A 19362-nucleotide genomic window follows, 5' to 3' on the forward strand; every position below is an offset into this window, starting at 1 on the left:
ATTCTAAATCATGCATGACATTAAATTTTAAGAAGCTGCATATGTAATCACCCAAAAATGAAGAAATCTGAAAATTTTTGTAGAAAGGCACTAAGTAAACATCTTGCCTAGATTATTTTGAATTCCAAAGAAGAAACTTGAGGCCACATATTTTGTCACCCATAAAGCAGTTTCATTTGGGTAACGTATATTCATACTTATGAAATAAGCAGTACATAATTGCTTGGATATGATTCTTTTGTTCTGACTCTAATACGTCCTCTATTTATTCTTTTCCATTTTTCCTCCAGATCTTGGAGCCCTCTTCTAATTTCGGGTAACTGAGTCTCAAGTTCGGCAACTCCTGCAAGTTTAGATGCAAGTGCAGATATACTGCAATGAACAGCATAAAACTGCAATGATTGGTAAAGTGTTACAGAAGAAACAAAAGTTTCAGTTATTTTCCAAAGCATTAACTATCATGGAATTATTGGTGACTTTTCTTGTCTATAGTTTTGCTGAATTGATTTTAAACATTTAGCTTTTATAATAAAAACAGGAAAGGAAGAAGTAAAGGAAAGAGGGAGAGAAGAAGGGAGGGAAGGGGGGATCTTAGAGCCTTGATTTAAAAATATCTAAACATCTTAGTCTTTCCAAAGTTCCCAAACTGACCAGCTTGTTCCCTTTAATATCTCAGTGATGTCGTAAATTAACCATACATTAGCATGCCAAAGTCAAATGAGATATGGACAAACAATAATGTAGTAATCCAAAGATCTATAAATTCTGAAACATAGCTCTTAATTGCAATATTTAAGAAATTAGTTATAAAAATTAGGTAAGTATGAAAAACAGATTTAGGATAAACTGAAAACTGAAAAGCAGAATTCAAATACTTGAAGAGTATAGTAATTTCCTAACCATGGAAAAATTACAAATACAATACATATTTATGTGAACTTACAGCCATTTCTTATTTTTTTATTAAACTGAAGTTCTGTATTAAAATATTCTTTAGCAATACCATGAAACAACATCCAACAAAGTTTTGAATCCTATCAAAATACTGACTTAAATCTCAAGATAATTACTTCATTTTCCATTAAACAGTTCTATTTTAACAAGTTCACATTTGTAAGCTTTCTCTTTCCATTACCAAAATACATTCTTATTCCAAAACAATGTATTAGATGGATCTAATTTATTAAGTATGTTACCAAAACACTGCATAACCAATAGTCCCTTGGACCTGTCTTAAAAAAAAAAAATGGTCATTTTAAAATCAAATACAAAATTAGAATCTACTAACACAGCAGTCCAATTTTAAAACAAAACTTTTATATAACTAGTTCATTAGATTTTTTTTTCTAACTATCAAAATGTAATTTACTCATCTGGGCCTTGACTTACTAAGATGATTTCCTGCTCATTCACAAGATTGCTTTATAATAGTCTCTCATGGAATTAAATTACTATAGGTTTTACAAACACTACTTCCATCTACAAATGGAAATAAGGACCTTACAATGTTTTGGTATGATACATATTTGTGCTGGTTTTCAAACTTGATCATTTTAGTTCCTCTGTTCCTTAATGTAATAGCTTATGTAACAGTTGTGTTGAAAATGTTATTGCTGTGTAGGTAGTTGGGTAGTTACTGTACAATTCAACTTTTCTGCATTGTTTGAAATGTTTCATAGTGAAATACTGGAGGAAAAGAAAATGGCAAATTTGAAATGGTCACAGACACAGAGTTATAGGTACCTAACAGTTGAAGATGAAATGAAAGTAATTTGTCTTCCAAAAGCCTTGGATTATTTCTTCTAAACTAGACATCAACTTTTGAAGTAGTGCAGAAGCTGCATTAACTGGACCCTAAATAATTTTACATGGTATATATTTAATGCTGCCAATCATCAGTGCAGAAGACAAATCGATTTTCACCAAAGGTCTTTCATGGAAGAAAACGTTTCCACTTATGCCTATGTACTCTCTTAACATATTCCCAATACCTTAGGAAGCATACCGTGTTTCCCAAAAAATAAGACCTCACCAGAAAACAAGCCTGAGCATGATTTTTCAGTATGATATCCCCTGAACATAATCCCTAATGCGTCTTTTGGAGTAAACCTTAATATAAGACCCGGTCTTACTTTCCTGGAAACACGGTAGTTCCCTTGGCTGGCGAGGACTAACAGAAAAGATTTCCTGGATTTCAAAAGGTACACTCAACCTTCCTTTGCACTAACTGACAAATGTGTGGCTTTTCACAAATATGTCTTCAAAAAGACCAAATAGGTATATCAGGACTACAGCATTGCACCAGTGAACTAATGCTATTTTGCAACATTTTTTAAAATCCTGTTCCCATTCCATAGGTGGAAGAGTATTTTCTAATCTAAAATAGTTTTGGTCTATTCTTACTGATTTTCCTGTTACACGTTTATATATAGTGACTCCGTTTGAGAAATTTTTTATCTTGAAATAGCTGGAGAAAAATGGTACCACCCCTTTAGAGTAGTTGATGTCAAAGTGACAGTGACACCACTATGATTAACGCAGCTTCTTACGAATTGAAACGATGAAGGCTTTTTTTTTTTTTAATCATAAGGCGAACAACAGCCTTAAGGCATTTTTATATTTGGAATTGCGCAGCACTAGATAACATCACAAATGTACAAGATAAAATACGACAACTTCACAGGTAAGTCTTTAATTTGTGCACGAGGTACCCCGGCGGTGCTGATACCAACCCCCATGAGCGTGTTTCAGAAAGTTGATACTAAGGCAGAAAGCTGAGCCAAAGGTGTCTTCAAACACCTCCTCACCCTAAATAGCAAGGCAAGAACACAGCAGAAATTGCCCCGGCTGCACTAGCTTTACACTTAACAGTTTATCTCGACTGTCTCTTCCAGGTCACCTCTGGACCAGACAGGAGCAGGGATAGGAGGCGGGCGGAGGGACAGGGGATGAAAGCAGGAGGTGGGGAAGCTGACCCACAGGAGAAGAGCTGGAGTCGGACTTCGGGGGTCAAGGGAGACTGCAGGGCCCCGGCGGCAGGCAGGGACTGGGGGAACACCTAGGAGTTGGAGGTCGCCGCCACAGCGGGAGGGCCGCGTCAGGAGAGGGACGCACGACGGGGATGCAGGCGTGATGGGCAGTGGCCACAGTACCCCCTCCACCGCCCCACACCCTGCAGTCCCCCGACCCAGCGACGGGGCGGGGCCGTGGCACCCGCCCCCTCAGCCTCCTGTCCCGGGTGAGTGGGAGAAGCGGGCCTCGCCGGGCCCAACGGGCAGCCGGGCCCAAAGCCCCACGCAGGAATGCTCTGCCACGGCCGGAGGACGGGCGGGAGACCCCGCAGCCTGGGGCGGGGGAAGGGGGGTGGCTGAGGGCGGAGGAAGAGCCTTCGGCGCAGCCGCCGCAGCCAGGGCTGAGTCCCAGGCGCCCCTCTGCGGGCAGGGAGTGTTGCCCCCGTTCTCCGATGGCCTTCCCTTCTCTTCCCCCCTCCCCCGGCGTTGCCCCAGGCAACAGCGCCCGCAGCCGGCGGCGCGAAACTCACTTACCTAGAACCTGACAAGCAGGAGCCCCTCAGACACGGGAGCCAGTCACCACCCCGCGCCACGGGGGCCGCCACAGCCAATGGGCACCGCTGTCAGAAAGCTCTGCGGCCAATCCAGCTGCACTCCGGTCTCCGGGCACCCTCGAAGGTTCAGCCAATGGGCACGAACGGAAGGCGGGCGCTCCCGCCCGGCCCCCCAGCCCCCTCCTCCACCACCTCCCAGGAGGCGGGGCGCGGCCGATTGGCCCCGACACCCGAGGGGTGGGACTCGGGCTCTAGGCCCGGTGGGCGCGCGTGGACCCCGGGCAGTGGGCGCGGCGAGGGGAGGTGTGGAGCTGCGGCCCCCGCCTTCTGGGCCTGCTCCCGGGTTCGGGTGGGGTCCCGAGGTCCTGTTTATGCTGCTCTCTTCGTCCCTGTAACCCGCTCCTCTCTACCAGTGTCCGGAGCTGCCGGGTGGGAGTGAGGGCGGGATGGGCCGGAGGCGGACGGCGGCGTCACAGGAAACTTTGGGAGACTCGCCTGGCCGCGGCCGGGAAATGGCCGGGCCGGGGGATGATAAGCTGGGGCGGACTGGAAGGGACTACTCGGCAGATCGGAAAGAAATTCGTAGAGTGGGAGCGGTCGGGTGATTAAAATGATGAGTGTCCCCGCGGGGTGATGAGTGATCCCGGGAGCTGGTATCTCCGGGAACGGAAGCTGCTTTGGGAATGCGGACCCCCCCCCCTCCAAATTCGCATTTTTCACCCTCAGAATCAGTGGCTTTTTTCTGTACATTTTGCTGGCAGCAACTGTAACGCTGATTCCTTTAGAATGGTTTTCGGCTTCTCCAGTGGACTCTGAATGCCTTAAAGGCAGGGACTATGTCTTTCTCATTCCCGTAAGCCACAGTGCCTGAGACTCTTAAAAAAAAAAAAAGCCTCAATACTGGAATTATAATAGATGTTGTTTAAAAGCGCACAGCAGGTCCTGTGAACGGTCCCTATAATAAGCCCTTACCTCTTGGAGAGTCTAGAGTACATGAAAAACCCAAATTGGTTTGCTCTTCCAGTGAGGGCTGTTTCTAAACCGTCCTTCATCAAAAGAATTTAGTGGAAAATGAGTAATGTGAGATAAAGATAACTAGGTGATCTGTAACAGTATGACAGGTATTCAAGGGTGTGATCCTGTAGCCGACCTTAAGGCATTTAAGGCACTGAGTGTATCCTGTACTTGGTTGAGCCACATTCTTTGCCTGGAGCAAATCTAACTTCAGCCAATCCCATCTCCACCCTACATCCCTTTCAAACTTTTGAATTACGTGGGAGCCAACGAGGGGTGAATATATGTTTCAAAACAGGGTTATTTATCTGGCAGTAGTAAAAGCCCTACACACAGAAAAACAAAATTTCAGATTGGATGTTTCTTGTCTACTGTTTCAAAGTCAAAGAACCCAAAATATATTGTAAAGACCAGTCACGTTTTAAAATAAGAGTCTTAGTTTTCCACGTTGAAGATGGAGGAAGAGATTTCCCTTCTCAGAGCATTTGCCTTTAGAAAATTTGAGTATGTTCTCCTCTCTTTGAAATGTATATAAATTCTTTTGAATACTAGATAGGTCATCTGTCAGTTTTTTGTCAGTTTTACTCTCCAGGAATGTCTTTCTCAAGGACAAGGGAGCTATTTCTTCAAAACGCAAATATTTTTTTAAGTGATGGAATATTATTCAGTCATAAAAAAGAAAGGAATTTTGCCATTTCTGACAACATGAATGGACCTTCAGAGCATTATGCTAAATGAAATAAGTCAAAGAAATACAAATACTGTATGCTTTCACTAACATGTGGGATTTTTTTTTTTTTTTAAATAGCTCATAAATACAAAGAACATATTGGTGTTTTGGGGGAGTGGGAGTTGCAATGGGTGAAGGTGGTCAATAGGTACAAACTTCCAGATATAAAATAAATAAGTGACTGGGATGCAATGTACAGCATGGTAACTATAATTAACAATACTATATTGCATATTTGAAAGTTGCTGAAAGAATAAATCTTAAGAGTCCTCACAAGTTAAAAAAAAATTTATAATTATGTATGGTGATGGATGGCAATTAGATTTACTGCGGTGATCATTTCACAGTATATACAAATATCAAATCATTATGTTGTATATGTGAAACTAATATGTTACCTGTCAATTATACTTGCATAAAATAAAAGAGAGATAGCATCCCTATCTCCCATTTTCTGTGGGAGAGTATAGAAGCCTAACTTCAGTAGGCATATTGCTTCAGTGGGCAAGTTGCAAATCTACTGTCTCTCATTAAGAAGTGAGAAATTTGTTTTTCCTCTGGATAAAGCTAATTAGCTAACACAGATTGTCACCCCAATTACCGAGTAAAGTTAAGATGAATTATGTGTGCAAATGGTGTTGTCAAGGCCTCTTACTTGAGGACTAGTTATTATTTTTAAAACATATGGGTTGAATCTGCTTAGCTACATAAAAGGGTGAGGTTACTTTCTGTCTTTGCAATCACTTTGCTGAGTGCCTATAATGCAAATCACATTCTGGTTTAATGCTTATTCAATAATAAAAGTTATTTATTTCTGCACTACCATTGTGGAGAATATTTCTGAGTTGGGAGAAGGTTTTTTTTTAATTCTATTTCCCATCAATACCTATGCCCAAAATATTAAGACTATAAAGTTAAAGAAAGTAAAGACTTTTTAGTTTTTAATTTATTCTTGAAAAACAACCTCACATTAGGTGATAACCTTAATATACCTTAGGTGATAACTACAAATACATGTTAATATGTCAGAAATGATAAAAAAAGTTAATGTTTGATATGTATTTTGTAATGACTATTAATTGCACAAGCGAAGCCTACACATGTGAAAAAAAACCTCTTAAAATAGAAAATAAATTAATTTTCTATAACAATTAAAGTTTGTGGTATACGTTATGTCAATATGAATGAAATCAATGAATGTTTGTGCATTAAATGGTTAAATAAAGCCAAAATACAACTTTGGGAATTGCATCACCACGGCATATCTTTCCAAGAAGCTTAGGATTTCTCCATCTTTATACAAAGGAATCTAAATCTGGAAAGATGTGATTGGTGAATTAGTTATTACATATTTGCAGAAAGTAGCTTTAAATAAAGATCTGATGGTGAAAATAGAACTGTTTGATATACATTTTGTGTGTGTGTGTTAAGGAACTCAAATCTCTGAAAACAGTAAGAATCATTCCAGTTCTTCAACAATTCCCTCAGTTCTCACCTATTCACTCAAGAAACTTCAAAACTACCTGCCATAGGCCAAGCACTCTGCTAAGAAATACAATTTTGAATGAATGTGCTTGAAGTAAATGAATGTGGCAAAAAATCTATGCCGCATTTTTGGAACTGCTAAAAACAATTACAGCAAATCCAGTTTAAAAGTTCCCCTCTGTTATAATTACAACTGCCTTGCAACAGTTAACAAGCACTATGTTTCGCCTGATTTCAAATATACTGTGCAATTTCCTTACATCTTGTAAATGTAGGGAGAATGTAGAAGAATAAAGGAAAATAATTTCCTGTCTAGATGATCCATGGGCTTCATAAAATACTAGCCACCCCCACGGGGCCTGGAGGGATATATATTTTAGTTGAAATTTTTAGCATAGGATTTAAGAGATTCATCTTCCATCATTAAATTTTAGATCAATACCAGGTACTACCATGACTTTCAAAATGCCACAGAACTGCCTTGCTACAGATAAATAAGTCCTTACTATGTATTTCATTTTCCCAAATACCAATTTTTGTTGGTTCTAATAACATTACTTACCTGGACAAATGAATACAATAATGTGGATGTCAAAACCTTAGGCAATTAGTAAAAAAATGACTTTAAAATTCCTGCTTTACCCTATTTCTGTATCACTCCCACCTCCCCATTTTCCTGTGTAATAGTTTCCTATGAAAGTCTTCAAGAGAAATCTAAGGTGTGTGCCATCTAATTCATACCATACCTATCCCTCGCTTTTTTCCTTAATCTATATTTCTTCTCCTTTCCTACTTTCTGCCAACTTAGCTTTGTGACTCTCTGCTCTCTGTAATCCACAGTTCGTACATAAACACTTGCACATACCACTCCTAAAACTGAGATAGTAATGAAGCATGCAATATGGAAATCATTCTATACATGCTGCAATGTCTTTTTTCAGTTCATACAAATATCCTTGATTTTGAAAATTGTTCTCTTGAATGAATACAGTCACTAAAAGTCACATTTGTGTGAAATTTTCTTTAGGGCTTTTTTAGGGGGTTTCCAAATTTCAAATTTTCAAAATGGTCTATGTGGCTTCCTTTGTTTTAAAAATCTATATAAGTAAAATGAAGGAGGGAAAGGAGGAAGGGAAAAAAAATGAAGTCGAATTGGAGAAGGAAAACTTGTATTCTGCCTTCAAACTAGATGTCAAATCCATTAATACCATCTCACAACCATCCCTCCCAACAGAGTTGGCTGTCCTCCTAGCACTCCAATATTGGTTCCTCTGCTTCCCTGACCTGCTCGCCATTGAAAATTGTAAGCACCGACACTCCCCCGTCAAGACATGCTCTCTCCAAAATGCTACTAGATCACTCAAGGCCTGTCCCTTTTTAAGTCGTTTTATCCTCAGAATTTACCTGTCCTTTCCCTTATTCCCTTATTCCTGGTTCATTGGACCTTCAAAGATAACTGTCAAATGTGTGCCATGGGAGAGTGCTGGAGTAAGGATTTCTAAATGTGGGTTATAGTGTCATCAGAATCACCGAAGAACCTTTTTAAAAATATGTACTCCTAGGTTTACCCACATGAAGATTCTGACTGGGAAGGTCTGAGAAGAGTTCAGAAAATCTGTATGTTTGGAATGAGACTAATGAATCTGGTCAGCATGGTGGGTTGAATACAGGCACTTTTTTCTGCTCCTTCCCCAAACACCTTGGCATAGCATAAATACAGATACAGATCACCAGGAATCTAAGGCATAGGGATCTCTGAGGGTATAGGTGAGAAGAGAGTCTTAGAACAACAAAATTGGCTGACAGTCTGTATCAGGAGTAGGTAAACCCTCAAATCCCTTCCCAACCAAGGAGTTAGGTGCCACACTGCCTTAACCCAATTCAGAGACAATAAGATTTACTCCCTGGTGAAGGTGAACTAGAGAAGCTCTAGTCTTGAAGACATCGAGATTGCTGAGTATAGGGGTGAGATGTCTTATTGCATATTGAAGTGAAGGGAATAAGTAAAAGTCTTCATACTGAACCGTGAAACTTTCTCTTCCACTCAGCGCCTACAATGGCAGTTTTCAGATTTATATCCCAAGGAGAAGATATTGGAAAATTCCTTTCGAAGGAAACTGACTTGCCCAAGGAAAAATATTTTTATAGACACAGGTAATTGGGGGTGAGAATCTTCCAACAGTGTTATCCCTTGCGTAATCACATCAAAAATGAGGTCTGCCAATCCACAAGTTCCAGCCATACAGGTAGCTTTTCTCGCTCTTAAATATAAATAGACACCTGGGCATAACCATACTTTTGAGGAAACTCACAGTCATAAAAATCAGACACCAAAACAAACGGGAAAAAAATGGGGGTTGGTAGAGAGAGTTGAACCAAAGCAGAGAGCAGAAGAAAATTTCACAACTATGAGTAATATCCTTAAAGAAGATCCAGGAATGAAAACAGGATGTCATTTTTTTTTTTTTTTTTTTTTTTTTAAGAAATACTTGGAGAAAAAAAAAAGAGCTTATGGAAATTAAAAAAGAACAAATTTTAAAATTTAATACCAGATAATAAAATGAAGTTGAGAAGTCTAAAAAGAAGAACAAAAAAACAAACAGTTGAAAAAAATGAGAGGAAAGAGAATTTAGGATCAATTCAGGAGATTGTACATCTAACCTACATATAGGAGTTTCAAAGAGAGAAAACGAGGTGGTGGGGAGGGGTGGAATTATCAAAGGAAGACATTTTCCCAGAACTGAAAGAAGTGTATTTCTAGATTGAAATGGATCTAGTAAGTGCCTTGAATAACATGAAAAAGTGCCTTGAATGAATGAAAAAGACTCACAGAAAGGCACTTAATTCTAAAATGTCAGAACAGCAAAAATGAAGAAAATTCCCTAAATGCTTCAGATAGAATAGCACAGAGATTGCAGACAAAAGGTGAGGCATGATAATAGAGAATGGCATTGGACTATTCAACAATGATAGTGGAAAACAGAATAAAATAGAGAAAGAAATATCTATAAATACTGAAGGGAAGATTATTTACAATCTAGAATTCTCTATAAAACCAACCAATCAATCAAATCTAAGAGCAGGATAAAGGTATTTGCAGACTTGCAAGATTTAAAAAAAAAATTTTTCCTACAGAACCTTTTCTCAGAAAGATACCTGAAGGTGTTTTCCACCAAAAAGAAGGATTAAAAAAGAGGTGAAGACATGCATCAACACCAGAGAAAGGAAAATGGATTACCCAGGATAATGGTGAAGGAAATTTCCAGGATTACCACTGTATGACAGGCCTAAAAAGCAGTCAGTACAGATTGAGGCAGAAGAACGGAAATCTCCAGAATTGATGTCTCCAAGAAAATAAAATGGAATCATTAGGTTATCATGTATTTCACTACATGAAGAGATGTATTAGTGTTATAACACAATTTGGAGATGACTTAAAAGTAGGCATATACAATAGAAAGCAAATGGAAAATGAAGCAATTATTACTGTAAGGGAAATATACTATACGACCAGGCATAATATAATATAATATAATGTAATGTAATATAATATAATGTAATGTAATATAATACTGGGTCTCATATTAATTTTTGCCCCAAAAGATGCATTAGAGCTGATGGTCCGGCTAGGTCTTATTTTCGGGGAAATATATTAGTTCCTATAGTATTGTAGAAATAGGGTGAGAGAAACTCTTGAGTGGAAGTAATGTGAGAGAGATAAATCTTCTACTTCCTACTATGCAGAATTTTCAAACAGCAGATAATTTCTATTATAATACTGAAAAATCAAGAAAGGCTATTGTAAGCATGTTTCATGGTAAGAAGTGTTGCGAGTAGAGTTCAACCATAGGGCTGGTGATGGGAACTGAAAAATAACAGTGATTAGGGCTGGGGGCTCCCTTATATTATAAATCTTGGGATGTTATTTCACTTGTATTGCTTTGATTAAAAAAATATAGGAGTGGCCGGTTAGCACAGTCGGTTATAGCATGGTGCTAATTACACCAAGGTTTCCGGTTTGATCCCCGCATAGGCCACTGTGAGCTGCACCCTCCTTAAAAAAAAAAAAGGAAAAAATATATATACGTATACGTATATATATATACGTATACGTATATATATTTGTTGCACAGCCAGCTTTGAGAACTACTGGGATAAAAAATAAGACAAGGAACATGTCCCTATCACTGCAGATATCATACATGTTTAAAAGGATAATGGGAGACATAAAAGTGCTCTATCTTTCATTTCTAACTTGGATGGTTATTCAGTCAATGAATATTGCTGTTGATCTCCTACTAGCTGTCAAGCACTGTGACAGTCTCAGAGGATATGACTGGGAACTGTAGGGACAGCGCTTCTCCCCTGAAGTCAAATGGGAGACACAGACAATAAGCAAGAGAACAAATTAACAGACCATCTACAGATTGTGATAAGGGCAGGAAGGAAATGAGCACAATGATGTGAGAGAATAAAGAGAACTGGAAAGAGTCAAACAGCTGAGATTCAGGTCTTAGCTGCACAGTTGCACAGTGCAAACTTCAGAAAATCCTATAACCTCTCTGAGCCTCCATTTTTGTATCTATGAAGTGCAGATAATAAATCTAACCTCACTGGCCCTTAGGAGGATTAATTGAGATGGAGTAAGTGAATGAATTTTCAATGTATAACTTCCTATTCAGATATAAGCTTTTTACACTTAGGGGAGCCCCTATCAGTTCTTCATTGGTTTCCTTGCCTGCTTCACTAGGCTACATGTTGTCAACAGATTAAGCCACCATCATCATTTTCATTTTTATGTTCCCACATTTGAAGGCTTTGGCTTAAAGGAAAGTCAAGTTTCCTAACCTTGGTGTCAGGGCCCTTTATAAATCTACAAGCAATTTAACCATACAGACCTCTCTCCCACCTCACTGTTATGTCTCTCCACTCCCCTCTAGCAATGGAATACTTTATGCCTCCACATGTAGTTTAATTTATTTTTAATTTACACACAGTAAAATTCACTCTTTTTGGTGTACAGTTCTATTAGTTTTGACCAAATCATAGCCATGTAACCACCACTATCAAGATGTGGAACAGCTCCAAATGTCACCTGCTCCAACACACACTCACACACATACACACATGCACACACACTCACACACACACTCACACACACATATACACACAAAATCTCCTTATGTTACCTCTTTGTAGTCAACTCTACCCCCACACGACCCTTGATTTGTTCTTCATCCCTATAGTTTTCCCTTTTCCAAAATGTCATAAATACAGTCACACAGTATGTAGCCTTTTGAGTTTGACTTCCTGCACTCAGTATAACGCATTTGAGATTCATCTGTTATTGTGTGTAGTAGTAGTTTCTTCCATTCTACTGCAGTGTCGTATTTCATTGTTCATCTATTTCCCAGTTGAAGAACATTCGTTTGTTGTTTCTTTTTCCAGTTATGAGCAACTATGAATAAAGTTACTATAAACTTTCACATACAGGTTTTATTGTGTGAACATAAATTTTCATTTCACTTGGGCTAATATGTAGAAGTGAGATCACTAGGCTCTGTGGTAAATGCATATTTAACTTTATAAGAAACAACCCGACTTTTCCCAAAGTGGCTGCACTATTTTACGTTCCTGCCAATAATGTCTAACAGTTCCAATTTCTTCTCATTCTCACCAACAGTTGGTATTGCCAACTGGTTTTTTTTGAGGGAGGGAGATTGATGGGTTTGTTTGTTTTGTCATTAAAATAGGTGCATAGTGGTATCTTACTGTGGTTTTAATTTACATTTCCCTAATGGCTAACAATGTTAAACATCTTTTCATGTGCTTATTTGCCATCCAAGTATCTTTGGTGAATGGTCTGTTCAAAGCTTTTGTCCATGTAAAAAAATTAGGTTGTTGTTGTGCAAAGAAAGAACAAAGACAGACTCCTATGACCTGATTTTAAGATTTATTATAAACTACAGTAATCAAGAAAGTGAGGTATCAGTGAAAACATACACAGATCAATGGAACAGAACAAAGAGAGCAGAAATATTCCATGTAAATATGCTCAGTTGATTACTGGCAAAAGTGAAAAGATAATTCAGTGGGGAGAGGATAATCGTCTCAATAAATAGTGCTGGAACAATTGAACGCTGACCAACAAAAATTTCCTGTGGCTTGTCTTTGACCCATATCTATCACCTTATATCAAAACAAACTCAAGATGGATCACAGACCTAAATATAAAATGTAAAATAATAAAACTTTTAGAAGAAAACAAAAGAGAAAATCTCTGTGACCTTCAGTAAAGAAAAGAATTTTTAGGTATAACACCAAAAGCACAATACATAAAAGAAAAAATTGGTAAATTGAACTTAATCAAAATTAGAAAATCTTGGTCTATGAAAGATACTGGGAGGAGAATGAAAAGACAAGCCAGGAAATATTTGCAAATCACACATCTGACAAAGTGCATGTAGCCAGCATAGAACTCTCCACTTTTAAAGAAATGTTTTCCATTTTTTCAGGCTCAACTCAAAATCATCTCTGTGAAAACTTCAAAGACCGAATGAGATCAAATTCATATGTCTGGACCATTAGTGGATGAATGAATCAATGTGTTTCAGCCATTATTACTTTCCTGTAAAATAATATATTCTAATAAATACACCCTAATATTCTGGTCCCTTTTTACCTAAAAACATGTATGTATTTGCCAGATATTTGATATACTCCGATATGTTACCATGGAATTAAATAAAACATTATTGCCTAAAACAAATAACAAATACCATGGACGGATGGCATCATCTTACTGACCTCAAACTGCTCACATTATGGCTTAGCCCTAGGGAGGTTATATGTCTAATGAGGGCAGGGCTGATACGGTATATTTTGTAACTGTGTATAATGTCTTGTGTGAATCTGTGAATATGTATTTATCTTTTATCTTGTTGAAATAGCAGTTCTACTGAGTTTCAGCTCTTGCCAAATATACTGTTGTATTATCATTTTCTTTTAAAATCAGAAGCTTTGCGGTTTTGTGGAGACCATTTAATCTAACCTCATTTTTCAAAAAGTCCTTGCTTTGGCAAATGTAAATGCAGCCCCTTTTGCTAGGCCTATATTACTGCTAAGGACTAACTGAGAAATCCTTAATAAGTTACTATCCTGAGACTGGTCTATCAGGGTCTACCAGTGTAAGCTTGATGTTTTCTCTAAAGATTTAAGACAATAGGTTTACTATATACAGAGTTTCCCCATACAAGCACATTAAAGGAAAGGGCCGCCTATTTAGTGAAGTTTACACAAGTACAATGCTGGCACTGGTACAGTGCTGTTGCACAGATCCCTGCACTCAGACAGGCCCTGTCATTGGTTTAATGCTCTCCTGTCACCATCTTGAAATTCTGAATAATTTCATCATTGAACTTATGTTTTGTAAGTGACCTCTAAAGGAACAATGGAGCATATATGTAAACAGAGAAGATAAGCGTGATGTGTGTGCCCATTGCTCCTTGCCACTCTATTCTCATTAGTATGCCCAGTGCCTCATGAGTACAGCATTCCAGTGGATCGACAGTGTGTGATAGGTCAGCGAGTTCAAAGTGAGTATAAGGTGGGTGTGCTATGTCTATGGTGAGCAAACACGGGCACTGACAACCCAGAGAGACCATGCTTTCCATTCAAACCAGAACTTGCGTAGAATGCAGAAAGAAGGCGATGACATTCTAAGAAACATGAACATCCAAGAAACCCTGTCAAATTCTTTCTTACTTGTGTTATTTCCTGTATTAGCCAACTACTTATACTAAAATGATGACATAGGGGAAAGGGAAAGACAGGCCATCGTGTGGTTACTTTCCCTTTTTGTCCTTTCTTACTCATCAGTAAGCGAAAGCTGAAGTGGGTTGGTAAATGTGTACACATCAAGAAGTGAAATGAAAATGTAGAATTCGTTTTGTGTAGTATCCACTGTCCTGGTAAGAATGAAATACATGCTCATAAATGGGCTACGAAATATGAATTCTGTACTTTTGGTAATTCCACTTACAAGTTTAATGTTCTAATATTTGCATTTAAAGTTGACATTCCACAACAGAAAGATAAATAGTAACATTCATGCTAACCATTTAAAACTAAAGATTCTCTTAGTAACCAATAAAAAACACCATCACAAGTTGGAGGGGGTGGAGGCAGGCAGGCTGAAGAAGAAAGGAAAAAAAGCCTTCTAGTTTAGCAACTTTAACAGCACTTTTCTCCTGCTTTTTGAGCAAAGTGAAATTCTCATTTTACATTGATGGGTACTGTGCAGGTCCATCGGCTTAACTGAGAAAAAGAAGCTTTCGACAGAGCCATTCACTTGTCTGAGCCAATCTGTGTTGGCATATAATCATAATTTACAATTTGGATTGATACAAAAGCCTCACAGAAAAGCAGGTGCAATGTGTGTCTCAGTCATTCCAGTTTGATTGCACTTTCAATTCTAAGTTAAAAAGAAATAAAGATTATAATTTTATGTTATCTACTTCATCTCATTCACTGGAGGATATCTAGAATATCATGAGAAACTAAATAAACTAAATATAGGAATATTTTTCCTTATCTATTTCTAGGGGCATTTCTAAGACAAACACTGAGTTTGTCTGTTCTTACTTGAAAACTCAGTCTGCTTTGTAAAATCATAATTGTCACTGAGAACATTTGAGTGAGTGATGCAAAATAAAAATCCTTTAGCTCCTTATATTTAAAATTTTTAATTTGTCAGAAGGCATTAACCTGAGAGACTTTCTTCAAATAAGAGTGATAGAAATTATGTTCTGACTGTCCCTTCCCTCTCCCTCCTCCAGACAAAAGTACAATTACATTGTTTGAATAATTGACATATGACATTGTGTATGTTTGTTTTATATCATTGACATAATTGACATATGATATTGTATAAGTTTAAGGTGTAGAATGTGTTGACTCTATACATTTGTATATTGCAATATGATGACCACCTTAGCATTAGCTAACATCTCTATCACATCACATAATTATCATTTTTGTGTGTGTGTGGTAGGAGCAATCAATAACTAGTCTCTTAGCAACTTTGAAGTGTATAACATAGTATTGTATATATAATTGCTATGCTGCGCATTAGTTCTTCAGGATTTATTTATCTACCGGTTCCAAGTTTGCACCCTTAAACAACATCTCTCCAATTCCACATTCCCAGCTTCTGTTACACACTATTCTATTCTCTGTTTTTATGAGTTCGGCTTTTTTAGATTTCACATGTAAGTGATATCCTACAGTATTTGTCTTTCTCTGTGTGACTCACTTAGCATATCGCCCTCAGGGTCCATCCATGTTGTTGTAAATAGCAGGATTTTCTTCTTCCTCATAGCTGAAAAATATTTGTGTGTGTGTGTGTGTGTGTGTGTGTGTGTGTGTGTGTGTGTACCACGTTCTTTATCCGTTCATTTCTTGACCGACACTTTGGTTGTTTCCATATCTTGGCTATTGTGAATCATGCTACAATAAACACGGAAATGCAGATAGTTCTTTGATATCTTGTTTTCATTTCCTTGTGATACATATCCATAAGTGGGATTGTGGGATCATATGGTAGTCATATTTTAATTTTTCAAGAAACCTCCATACTGTTTTCCATTGTGGCTACACCAATTTTCAGTCCCACCAACAGAGTATAAGGGTCCCCTTTTCTCTGAATCCTCCCCAATACTTGTCTCCTGTCTGCTTGATGATAGCTATTCTAACAGATGTGAGGTGATAGCTCATTGTGGTTTTGATTTGCATTTCTCTGATGACTAGTGATATTAAGCATCTTTTCATGTACCTATTGGCCATTTGCATGTCTTATTTGGAAAATATGATCTGTTTAGTTCCTCTGCCCATTTTTTGATGGAATTTTTGTTACTGAGTTGTATGAGTTCTTTATATATTTTGGATATTAACCCCTTATCAGATATATGGCTTGCAAATATTTTCTCCCATTTGTAGGTTGTCTTTTCTTTCTTTTTCTTTTTTCGATTGTTTCTTTTGCTGTGCAGAAGCTCTTTACTTTGATATTGTCCCACTTGTTGATTTTTCCTTTTGTTGTTTGTACTTTTGGTGGCTTATCCAAAATTCATTGCCCAGACCAATGTCTTCTAGTAATTTTATAGTATCAGGTCTCACATTAATTCTTTCATATGTTTTTTGAATTAATTTTTGTGAGTAGTGTAAGATAGTGGTCCAATTTCATTTTTCTGAATGTGGTTATCCAGTTTTCCCAAAACCATTTGCTGAAGAGACTATCCTGTCCTTATTGAGTGTTCTTGGCTCCTGGGGAAATATTAGTTGAGTATATGTGTGAGGATTTATTTCTGGGCTTTCTATTGCTCTATGTGTCTATTTTTATGCCAGTACCATACTGTTTAAATTACTGTAGCTTAGTGGGATTTTCATATAAATACTTTGAAATCTGTGTTGCATTATATGTTTATTAATTTACGAAGTAGCACTTTATTAAGTTTCTAATATATACCAGCAGTAACCTTCCATTTCAGTGAGGAAAGGGATAATAATAATAAACAATTAACTAAATAATAATAAACAATTAACTAAATAAGACCACTTTAGATAGTGCTAAATTGTATGTAAAAAGTGAAACAACGTAATATGAGAAAGAGTATGTGTTGCAATGTGCACATATTAGGTCATATTAGATAAGGGGTCTGAATGAGAATTGAAGGGGTAAAAGGAGTCATCCACAATATTTAGAAGCAGAATGTTCTAAACAATAATTACAAATTATAGTTCATGTAAAGGTCCTAAGATGGGAATGATTTGGCATGTCCCAGGAACAGAAGGAGAACCAGTGTGACTGGTGCATAATGAACCAAGAGAAATGGAGGCAGGTAGATAAACTGGAGATTGAGTACGGCTTTATGGGTAAGAATAAGACTCTACACCTCATTCTAATTTCAATAAGAAGTCAACAGTGTTTTAAGCATTAAGCATTAACTATATTCACAGTAGAATTGAAATGCCAAAAAAGGTTACAAAAAGCATATTTAAAGAAATCCTTTTGTGAATCCTTTTTAAAATAAACTTTGACTAATCACATCCATATGTATCTGTTTTCTGAATCTAGATATTCATGTATCAGGCTTCAAACCACAATGTAGCAATAGTGACCATCAATATTATTTGTGTAAAAAGAATCTACCAGAAACTTTAATAAGCGAGATTTGATTGATATGAAAAAGACATTCTTTATAAATCCTTTCTTTGCAGAATGAGCCTGAGCTTTTGCTTCGTATTTAGCGAGGTTAAGCCAATGTCCAAATTTAGGAAGAACTCTTTAGTACATAGGCCATCATCAATGGCATAAAATACAAAAAGATTGCTTTTTCTACAGCAGTTATCGATTGCATTTAGTCACTGATAACCTTTTACTTCATCTCCTCTTCCCTAACCCTGAGGGAACTACTCATAAGGTCCAAAGAGGGGTAGACGTAAATATTTTACTTCCCTCCCCTACAATGAATACTAGTTGGGCCTCTGTTTCTTTGTAGGCTTTTGTTAGAGAATGTTATCAAATGCACTATTGGGTTCCAATAAATATAATGTGAACTGAGTACTCAGATATGTACCAAGAGCTTTTACATAATGTCTCATTTAAGTCTAATAAAATCCTTGTGGGATAAGCACTAATATTATCCCAATTTACAGATATAAAAAAAAGAAGCAAAGAGAGGTTAAATATATGATTTTTCATCTCTCAGCTTGTTAGTAGTATAGGTACTGTGATTTGAATTAGGTGACCTAATGTATAAGCTGCTTAACAATTTATCTATGCTTCCTTGCCAGTTAAGTCTATTGATTCAGAAGTAGAGAAGTGATTTTGAGAGGGAAAAAAAATGACCAACTTCTGTGCAAAATAATAAAACAGTAAGGAAGATCGAATCTTCTGAAGTGAACAAGAACATAGTTAATATAAAAATCTCTTTATAGCTCTAAACTTCAGACAAACCTAAGTTTGAGAACCTGATCCACAATTTCTCAGCTATGTGGCCTTGGGTAAATTACATAACTAAGTTTTAATTCTCTCATTTGTAAAATGAGGACAGTGAGAGCACCAACTTCATCAGGTTGTTGTGAGGATTAAATGGCGTTAACGCACATAAAATGTTTATCATGGCGCCTGGCATTTAATAAATGCCCCGTAACTATTAGTTACTGTTACTATACTTTAGTATTTTATTTTCTTGAGCTTCTCACCCTTTTTATCTTCTGTCTTTGCGTTCTAAGTAATTTTTCCTACAATCTTGAACCAGAGTTAAGCCCTACTAATAAAAGCTCCAGACAACCAGATATCTTCACTTTCTTCCTACAATTCTATTTGCCACCTATTATATCTCTACTGATTTACTGCCACATTACAGATTTTTATCCACACATTTTAATTTAGAACCTTCCCTTTTATCTGGCTTTGAAGCATACTGCGTTAAATTCCCAAATGATACCTTTAGAATTTGCTTCAAAGTCCTTATCATAGCTTTCAGAAAACGTAAAGTTCTTCTTAGGG

At 37.5% G+C, this 19362-nt stretch overlaps 1 protein-coding gene across 6 annotated transcripts in view; it reads right to left on the minus strand.

Annotated features, from left to right (window-relative positions):
- Positions 1 to 3663, minus strand: part of FER (FER tyrosine kinase) — a 372260-nt gene extending 368597 nt beyond the window's left edge. For 2 of the 6 annotated variants that reach the window (XM_074328621.1, XM_074328622.1), the window contains exon 1: positions 3546 to 3662. The gene's annotated coding sequence lies outside the window, so the exon portion shown is untranslated. Of the gene's footprint in view, positions 1 to 3545 lie in introns of all 6 variants that reach the window. The other 4 variants (XM_019727987.2, XM_074328623.1, XM_019727983.2 and 1 more) reach the window with 3 other exon arrangements.
- Between the last annotated feature and the right edge of the window lie 15699 nt (positions 3664 to 19362).

This window comes from Rhinolophus sinicus, linkage group LG03, assembly GCF_036562045.2.
Source record: "Rhinolophus sinicus isolate RSC01 linkage group LG03, ASM3656204v1, whole genome shotgun sequence".
NCBI classification, from domain to species: domain Eukaryota; kingdom Metazoa; phylum Chordata; class Mammalia; order Chiroptera; family Rhinolophidae; genus Rhinolophus; species Rhinolophus sinicus.